Here is a 9,619-nt window from a genome sequence, read left to right as displayed (position 1 = left end):
TTGGTATTGTACCACGACATATATACTATACATGATATGATATACAAATACATGTATATTTTATACGTTTATTGTCGGGAGTCTATTGCTTGCTCACATTCGACCAACAATACTAAGTTGGTGTCATATTGCGAAGTATAAAAATTCTTTAAAACCTGTATTAAATCACACCATATAAGGTCCATAAATTATTTATGGCTTATGCAATTACATTCATATATTTTCCGAATTAATTCATAATCTCTCACCTAATGTTGTTATTGGTGAATAATAACATAATTGATACATAGATTTTTAACTTTGGATTATGGATAAATGATTAATTATTATCACCGATGACGTTTATAAAATGATTTTCATTTAACTTTTAGCTTATTAGTAACAAAAAAGGAATTTTCCAGTACTTCGAGCTCGCATAGTATATTTGAACCGTTATAAAACTGCTATAAAAAAAAGTCCTTTTAAATCACACTTTGTTATTATTTTGTTTTTTAGGTGATATCGAGACTGATTTTAAGGATGCTTTGCTCTAAAATACTCTAAGACTCGAATTGGCCGGAAAAAACCTTTTTTTTTTTTTAAAAATCTTCTCAATCTTCAAGTCTTCAATTTCCAATCGCCATTTCCCTCGAGTCTTAGATTAGACCTTTATCATTTTTGGTAAAAATGCTCTCAGTCGAATTTATTCAATTTACCGTTTGACTCATTTAATAAAATTTGGATTCTATTGCGTTAATTTTTTTCTCTCGATGTATCGAAATATTTCAAAAAACAGATAAAATATATTTTGTACAGCTTTATTTTCAAAGCGCAAGAGTGATCGCATAAAAAATAGCATCCCCAAAATAACGCCTAACAGTAGGGTAGTTAAAATATTGATTATAATACCCCGCACAATATAATGCCTGGAAAGATAATTAGTTGAAGCATGGGCCGTAAGTGGTAAGTTTTTTTAACACAAATTATGTTAACACAGTTTTTGTCCCTATGGTTAGAGCATATTTTGATCTGAGTTCAGAGTTATCGAGATAGCACTGGTTCTTACATTTTGATAAAATAAAGCAGTTTGAGATAAAAAAAGTAAAAAATAAAATTATGAATGGACGAATATGTTAAGGTAAAAGGTTAAAATATGAATACATTGCACCTGATGTATTTGAGTAAAGCAGGTACTTCGCACATCCCTTATGGATACAAATTCTCAGTGGATTTTTTGAAACTTTGCGAAAACGCTCCAGACAAAAGTATCAGTAAATACATGGACTGAAACGGGCTCTTTCTGGGTACTTTGAATATCAATATTTGAGATGCTGTGTAATCTTGTTATTTGTATTATCTCTTATAGTTACGTATAGTTTAACCTACAAAATGGGTATAAAAATTGAATACAGCCTGCTTGATTTAAAATAAATGGCAGTGGACATATAATTATAGCCAGTGTCGGGAGTAATTTGCACATTGTGATTATTAGGCAATATTCTCACTTCCATCCTTCAACTTCTTGATTCTTCTTGATTTTCCACTTCATCATCGAAAACTTTTAATTTCATCATCGGTTTCAAAATGGAAATTTCATTTTCTTTCCTCATAACTTCCTTTTATTAAAGTATAAAAACTCATTTTGAACAGTTCTGAATTCATTTGGACTATTTCCGGCAATGTTTACTTTTTTATACACAGTATCAGCCACAAACCATCAGTCGTAGAATTTTGAAATTTTGGATTTAGGCTGTTCTACCATCTACGTGTACACGCCTCCTTATGTACTTGCTTTAAGAACAATGTCGAAAATTTTCGGTAACTCCCGTAACTCAAATGTTACGGTTTAAGTCTTGATATTTTGCATTTAGGATTGTTCTTAAAATCTAATGTGTGATTCATCTTCTTACGCAGCGATATAAAAATTTCAAATTTCCTGATTTCGATAGAAATATCATTTTGACTTTCCCTGTTTCTATTTTAACTAATTTATAAGGTGAAGCAAGGTCATTTTAAGCTCAAATTAAACTTTGTTTTGCTTTGTGCCTTTTTATATCTTGCTGTTCAGTGCGATTCCCGAATACCAACATTGTCGAATATACCAATAGTACGCCCTGATGATATGATTTTGCAAATATCTGTACCAAATTTTGATACATACATTATTTATCCTTTGAAACTTTATGTATCGTGAATCAAATTTTATCTTAATGTATATAATTTGCTTCTTTCCGATATTAGATTTGTGTTCTTTATTATTTAAGTCTTCATTAAAAACGTCATTTATTGCAATAGGTGTTTAATTTTCGTCTAAGGATCATCCAAACAATAAAAAAATAACAACATGCAAATAATAATACGTAACGCGGTTTATGGGCCGACCGGGCGTATAACTGTGTACAGACATCCCGCTGCAGGATTAATAAATATTAAAAAATACTCTAAAATAAAGATAAAGGTATTGTTATAGTATATGAAATAAACAAAGATAATCCTATGTTTTATGTAGTTTATTATTCTTGTATTACAATATTGATTGTTTGGCCCTTGTCTCTCTAGGAAAACGCTGACGTAGTTTTGTCACTAACATCTAGTAATATATATGTATACATCCTACCATTTGTGTGATATAAATACAATGCGCCGCTGCGCGTAAAGTGAACGTTATATATTGGCTTATATTTTTCAGTCGTTGAAAAAATTTTATTCTATGAGATAGCTTCACATTCGAGTAGTAGCTAAATCAACTTTTCAATCTAAAGAATAGATACCTAGTTTATTTCTTTTGCACTACGTCCAACAATAAATTTTTCCAAAGTTTGTAATCTATAATCCTGTTTATGAAATTCGTATCGTGTTGTTTTTTAAAACGTTTCAATGTTCTGCGAGACAATAATTAAAATTACTACCTAGCTCAATAATTTAATTTTTTTCTAAATTGGATCTCAAGAAGTCTTTGAACTTTTAAGAATGCCGTGTCTTTTAAATGGAATAGAACTTATATTTAGTTCGTTTGATTACATCGAAAGTTCATTGAATTGTCAATGAACTTCTTGGAGATTTTGGATATGAACCATTTTTTACCAGTTTCGATTTTTTTGTCTTGTTTAATTCTGTATAGAAACAGAACTTATTATTAAAATGGGATGTAATATTGGTTAAAAGGCTTGCGATTCGTTCCCTAACTTAATAGTTCTTGAAGTTATGTTCCTTATCCCGCGTTTGATGGATGGCGGCTAGACAAAAAAAAAACAGTTCGACATCGACCGATACTTTTTTTTATTATCATGCAATAGTATGGTATTCTCAACATGGTCATGGTCTTGTGGTTACTTGTGGCATTATAGGAAACAGATCCAACTGACAAAGATGAAATTATTAAAAAATTAATTACGAAGCAACAATGTTGGAAAGAAAAAATGAAATGTAATCGATGGGCTTAATTGTACCGTGGCGTATTTTGGAAATTTATTGCAAATATATGAAAAAATAATTTTCATTTTTGCTTTCTATTAATAAATATAAACAAAGGTACTCAGATTTCAAATGTATATAGAGAATTGAAATTGGTGAATAAAAGTGGAATTCATAATAACAGAAGTGGTCATAGTCGGGTGACTAAATCGACTGGAGTTGCATGAGTAATTGAGCACAGACAATTTTATTATAGATAGAGTATACCATGGATATATGTAATATGCAAGGTATACTAGTTTTAGTCCCAAGTTTGTAACGCTTAAAAATATTGATGCTACGAACAAAATTTTGGTATAGGTGTTCATAGAATCTTCTAATTAGCCCATTTTCGGTTGTCCGTCCGCCTGTCAATTCGATAACTCAAAAACGAAAAAAGATATCAAGCTGATTTTTTTACAGCGTACTCAGGACATAAAATGTGAGATCGAGTTTGTAAATCAGTAACATAGGTCAATTGGGTCTTGGGTCGGTAGAACCCATCTTGCAAACCGATAAACATTTTTTCCTTGAACTATTTTTTCGTAAACATCACTGTTTACCCGTGAGAGCGCTAATTATGCGCAAATTGTATAGTATGTATTATATGGGAATATCAGTTATATATGGGTAACATGTATGTATAAGTAATGTGACAAAATAATCAACACAGTTGTTTGAATCAATTTCGGTACAAATTTTCTATTTCTTAAATGAACTATAATTTTGATCTTACAAGTTTTACAGGTTACTGATTAATGTAAAATAAAAATTTTATAAAAAGTGAAAACTCATCATGAAGTATCATCATTGCTATATAATTTTCACCCCTTTTTTCAAACAATTTCCACAATTGTATATAATATGAACATGTTAAAAAACTATCAGCGAATGACAACCGTGTAATATTGTATTAAGGTTTGCTGTATTTGAGCCGGCAATTCAATTAGACATAAGTCGAATGAGTGTATATACTTGTAATAATCGACAACTCGTTATGCGTTCATCACCCTCCGTTATTTTTTTCTACTTTTTCAGTACAATACAAGGATATGATAATGTACTTGTGACGTTTGATAACGATTATATAATACTGTCTGTTATAGTGTTAAAAATGTGATTATGTATTAAATGTGAGCTTCATTACACCACTAAAAATACATACAGAGTCAGTCTTTGTATCTATCTCTACATTCAAGACAATCAATTTGCTATACACAAGTTTTACACTAGAATACTCTGTTTGATACAAAATGTTTTTCTGTTAATAAAATAAAAATTTAATTTTAAGGTAAAATTTAATATTATACAGTGAGGGGTGCCAGGTATCGTAGTAAGAACGTAAAAAGAGCACTCTACACTTTTTCATTTTAAATTTTACATTAAAATTAATACTTTTTAGTCCGTTTTCAAAACAAATTGTCTAACTAGTTGAAAAATTTTAAGATAACTTAAAGATAAATTTCCAATGACAGTTTAGAGTGTTCAGAATACACCATAATTTTTTCAAATTTTTAAATAATATTTAATACCTTAAAAAACTTATTTCGTGTGAGATACTTATTCTTGACGATATTACACATATAAACTTTCAGCGTTACATTTGGATTATAAATAATGGAGATAGACTCTCGGGAATGAAAGTTTTGTATTGGAATTTTCCTCTTCTTTTCTTAAAATTTCTGAAATATAATTATTTGCGGAAATATTGGCTAAAAACGAAGTTCCTTTTTTTAACCGATTTCAAACAAAAAAGGAGGAGGTTATCAATTCGACTATATTTTTTATACCATGTATATATGAAATATACATAGTATATTAAGTTTAGTCCCAAGTTTGTAACGCTTAAAAATAATGATGCTAGGAAAAAAATTTTGGTATAGGTGTTCATAGAATCACCTAATTAGTCGTTAGTCACCTAGTTGAAGTCGGTTTTCTTTTGTTATAAGTTTTTTTGCATCTTTAATTGTTTATAACATTTGAAATTTTTATGTGCTAAAAAATGCTTCTGGCAGATTTTAGTAGACATTATTCCGAATCCAACGAACTATCACACGTATTTTTGCGACACCTGTTTTTATATTTCATCAACTTGAACTTGTTGACTAGACTATATATATTGAAAATATTAATATTTCACGATATATTTTAGGTAGTCATATTACCTACTTACTGAATTAGATAACTGTCTGAGAAAATTTTAAGGCTAAATTGAATAAAACATTTTCTACTACAAAGAAGATTTTAAAGATTCAACAAGGAAAGTAATTGATAATTGCTTTTAATTTTATAAAAGCTGGGCACCTCAAGAAGCCACACCAAGTTACCTACCCCAATTTATGGCGAATCGGTTGACAGATTTTTACTATTTTATTTGAAATCGTGATTGCTTTGCTTGAAAAACCGTTTCACTTTCGAAAATTTTTGTTATATCTTATATTTATTCAACAAAAATTCCATATTATACTTTTTTTCTCCGAAAATACGAAAGAAAGTAAATTTATGACGTTGGATACGTTTTTGATAATATATACAATATACAACAACTGTTTAATATTATTTAAAATTACGAAGATGAAGATTATAACTATAAAGTTGATTACTATATTTAACAAATGGAAATTATAATTTTCTTTAAATTTATATGATAAAAATGAAGAAAAAAAAAATTAAATAATTGTCTTAAAAAAAAACTTTTACATAAATATGTTTAAATTTTATTTTAATTATGTATGAATATTAAGATTATATTTAATATTCCTATAGGAATAAGGATTAGTAATGCGGTGCGGACGGTTGTACATAGATTGTGTTTTCAATTTCTATTAATTGCTTACGTTTGCAGTTTGCAATTCTATTCTCAAATTTTCTATAATGAAGTTGGTAAATAAATACGTTTATTTAAAAATAAAAAACATATGAAGTGATAATAGATTTAGTATTAATATTTTTATATTCTATATATATGAAATATATAAAAGTATATTAAGTTTAGTCCCAAGTTTTAAACCACGTTTAAAAATATTGATGCGGCAAAAACAAGAAGAGATATCAAGAATTAATTTTTATGGTGTAATCAGGTTGTAGCGAGTGAGTTTGAGTTCGTGAATGAGCAACATAGGTCAATTGGATCTTATATCTCTCGCTATAAATTAAATTTCATTTTGAAGATATTTCTTATTCTTAAGGAAATATAATAGCTCTGGGGGTTTATCATTTGTCAACATTATTTAAATATCAGATCTTCAACAGTCAAGGTCACAATAATAAATGTCATAGTATACATAACAATTTATTATTTGAACATATGAGAGCATATTTACTTGTTACAAATTTGGTACGAAAAAAGGGGAGAAATAAAGGTACGTAGATATATTAATGACAGATAACACAATGTTAGTAGAATGATTGACATAATGACAACATAATAATAGGGTCATTCATAATAAATCATTTTATTTCAGTGTAAGTTTGTTTAAAATAATTGACACGTTTATTTGTCAAATAATTTGTAGTATTATTATTATTATTTAAAAAAAAGAAGATATTATAAGTTTAATAATTTTAATGAACATCAAAAGTAACGCTCTGTGAATATAATCATCGGCCGGTATATTTAAAGGCAATATAATTTACTTGATCCGCACGTAATTCTTATCTCCAGCTACTGTTTATTTTATTGCAACAAATAAATCTTGAATACTTGAAACTTTTAAAATTGTATTAGAAATACCGTTTGATATTTGATTAGCGCCGCGAAAGCCTTGATGTTTTCCCCACAATGAGACTCTGTAAATGGAAATATTCGTACGCAATCGAAAAACGAGATATGTTTTTTCTCTATTATTACAAGCTAATGATTTAATAATTTATAATAATTTTTTGTTTCTATTGGATTGATTGCAGTTAGTATTAAATATTCTAGGTGTGTTATATTTACTCATACTTATCTTCAGTGTTACCGCGAGACTAGAAGAGACGATAATAGCATGTGTCTTGTATTGCTTCGACTTGTAAAAGTCTTTTTTCGATTTACGTCGTCTCGTTAAATGAATTAAAATTTTTTTTGGTATTCATATAAAAGTAATAATTATGAATTAGCTGGACGGACAAACCAAAGTATATCAAGTATACCAAAATTTTGTTTGTAGTATCAATATTTTAAAGAGTTGCATTATTGGGACTCAACTTAGTATACACGACTCTTAAATATTAAGCGACTACCTCTCAAATATTTGATGTGGGTCAATCGAATTATTATTGAAAATCAGGATTCTTATTATTATCTGGAATCTTGTTCACAGACATATCCTATCGTCTGGTTTCTCTTGTTTCTCACCCCATCATTACTTATCCTACAACGTTCGTTTGTACATATGTTGTTGTTTCTCGGATAAAAAATGTTAATCCCAATATTTTCCGCCCACATGTAAAATACACAGCAAAATTATAATATGGTGGGAGCGCGGTGAAAAATATATTCAATATTCATTTCTTTATTTTTCAGTTATTTCCAAACTATCACCTGATCGGTTAGTAACAGATCAGTAATCTTTTTTTTTTAAAGAAAAATGAAATTGAACGTTTGTAGCATAAAATGATTATTTCTTTATAAAAAAATGGCAAATATTGCTTGATTACATAATTTTAAAAATTAAGAAATTTTACGAATTTTCATCAAAAATAAGACATAAAATTTAAAAAAAATGCACTTTCTTACGCACATTTTATCAATAAGCTTTGACACAAAAACCCCATGGGTGTTCTCCCAAAATTTTAAAGAAATTATTTCTATGGAACTAAGGAGCATAAGTATCCAATTTTAGAACAACCGTCACTATATTGAGAGAGTTTGAAGTAAAAATTAATCAGAATTGTGATTGTTTTACCAAGGTTATGGAGATGCATGTTAAATTTACTCCAACTTAATTAATGATTTTATGAAAAACGCTATGGGAAATAATTTTCAAAAGATCCATACGTTATTCTTTTTTTTAGCAAAACTTTATACAAACTCAAACTGTATAATATGTTCCTTATGTGTATAACGGTATAGGCTACGTTTTATCTTCTTAGAAGATAAATTTAAATACTAACGGTTAAGTTGTGGTTGCTTGAAAAAGAACGATCGCAGCTCAAAAATTATCATTACACAATAGTCGTGAAGGCAAACCCTAACAAAATATATATTAAGTGTATCAAGACTTGGAATTTAAATTTGCTTTAATTTTTCCGATATGCTATTATACACATAACTGAATATACTTTGTAAAACAATAAAAAAGTGAGAAATTACAAACCAGTGTAATCTACGAAAATTATCTCCTGTGTTAAATTTGGAACTCCTTTTACCTTACACTTAATTATTATTTTGTAATTTTTAGTCAAGTATTTCAAAAAAAGAGTGTTTTCTTAGTTTTTTAAAGTATTCATCTTCTTACTAAATTGTTTAGAAAGTGATCAACTACTACAATATAAAATACGCTTAATAAATTGTTATATAACACAAATTATTTAGGTTAATGTTAGGATCAACTTCAGTTGTAATTTATAAGCTATATCAATTACTAAGTTATTGAAACTTCACCCTTGAGCATCGCATTATTTTATTAAAATAACAAATGGGGTTGGATATATTTTATCCGTAGAATATAGATAGTGAAAATGTTTTTAAATAAATGCTCTTTTGAAAGACTTCTTTCATGTGTCTATATAAAAAATTTACATTTAATTTTGTCTTTATGTAATACACAAGGTTTCTAATAAATAGTTCTAGAACTTAATAAAATTATTATTTTTATGTTCAGAAATTTTTTACTTTTACTATTGCTAATTGAATTTTACCTGTTTTCACTATGTCTTACAAAATTAAAATTTGTATAGAAAGCGCTAAACGGCATCTTAAAAAAAATTTCCACCTGTTAAATTAATATTACTTTTCAATATTGCAAAGCAGAGTTATTTTGGTAATGATAAATATTTGCATTTCATCAATATTTTTTTCACGTATCAGTTAAATATAATGCTAGATGATTACGTAAAAATAAGAATATTATTCTTTCGGTTCAGCTTGAATAAGGGTTTAATTAGAAAATTTTGTAAATTTTCCCAAAACCTTTTTTTAATTTTTCGTACATTTGACTCTTTAATAGGCTTGAATATCTTGAAAAGCTTTTTCTTGTGAATA

The sequence above is a fragment of the Chrysoperla carnea genome, chromosome 1, assembly GCF_905475395.1.
Source record: "Chrysoperla carnea chromosome 1, inChrCarn1.1, whole genome shotgun sequence".
In the NCBI taxonomy this organism is placed as follows: domain Eukaryota; kingdom Metazoa; phylum Arthropoda; class Insecta; order Neuroptera; family Chrysopidae; genus Chrysoperla; species Chrysoperla carnea.
The sequence above is the reverse complement of the archived record's forward strand: the minus strand, read 5'-3'. Positions refer to the sequence as shown.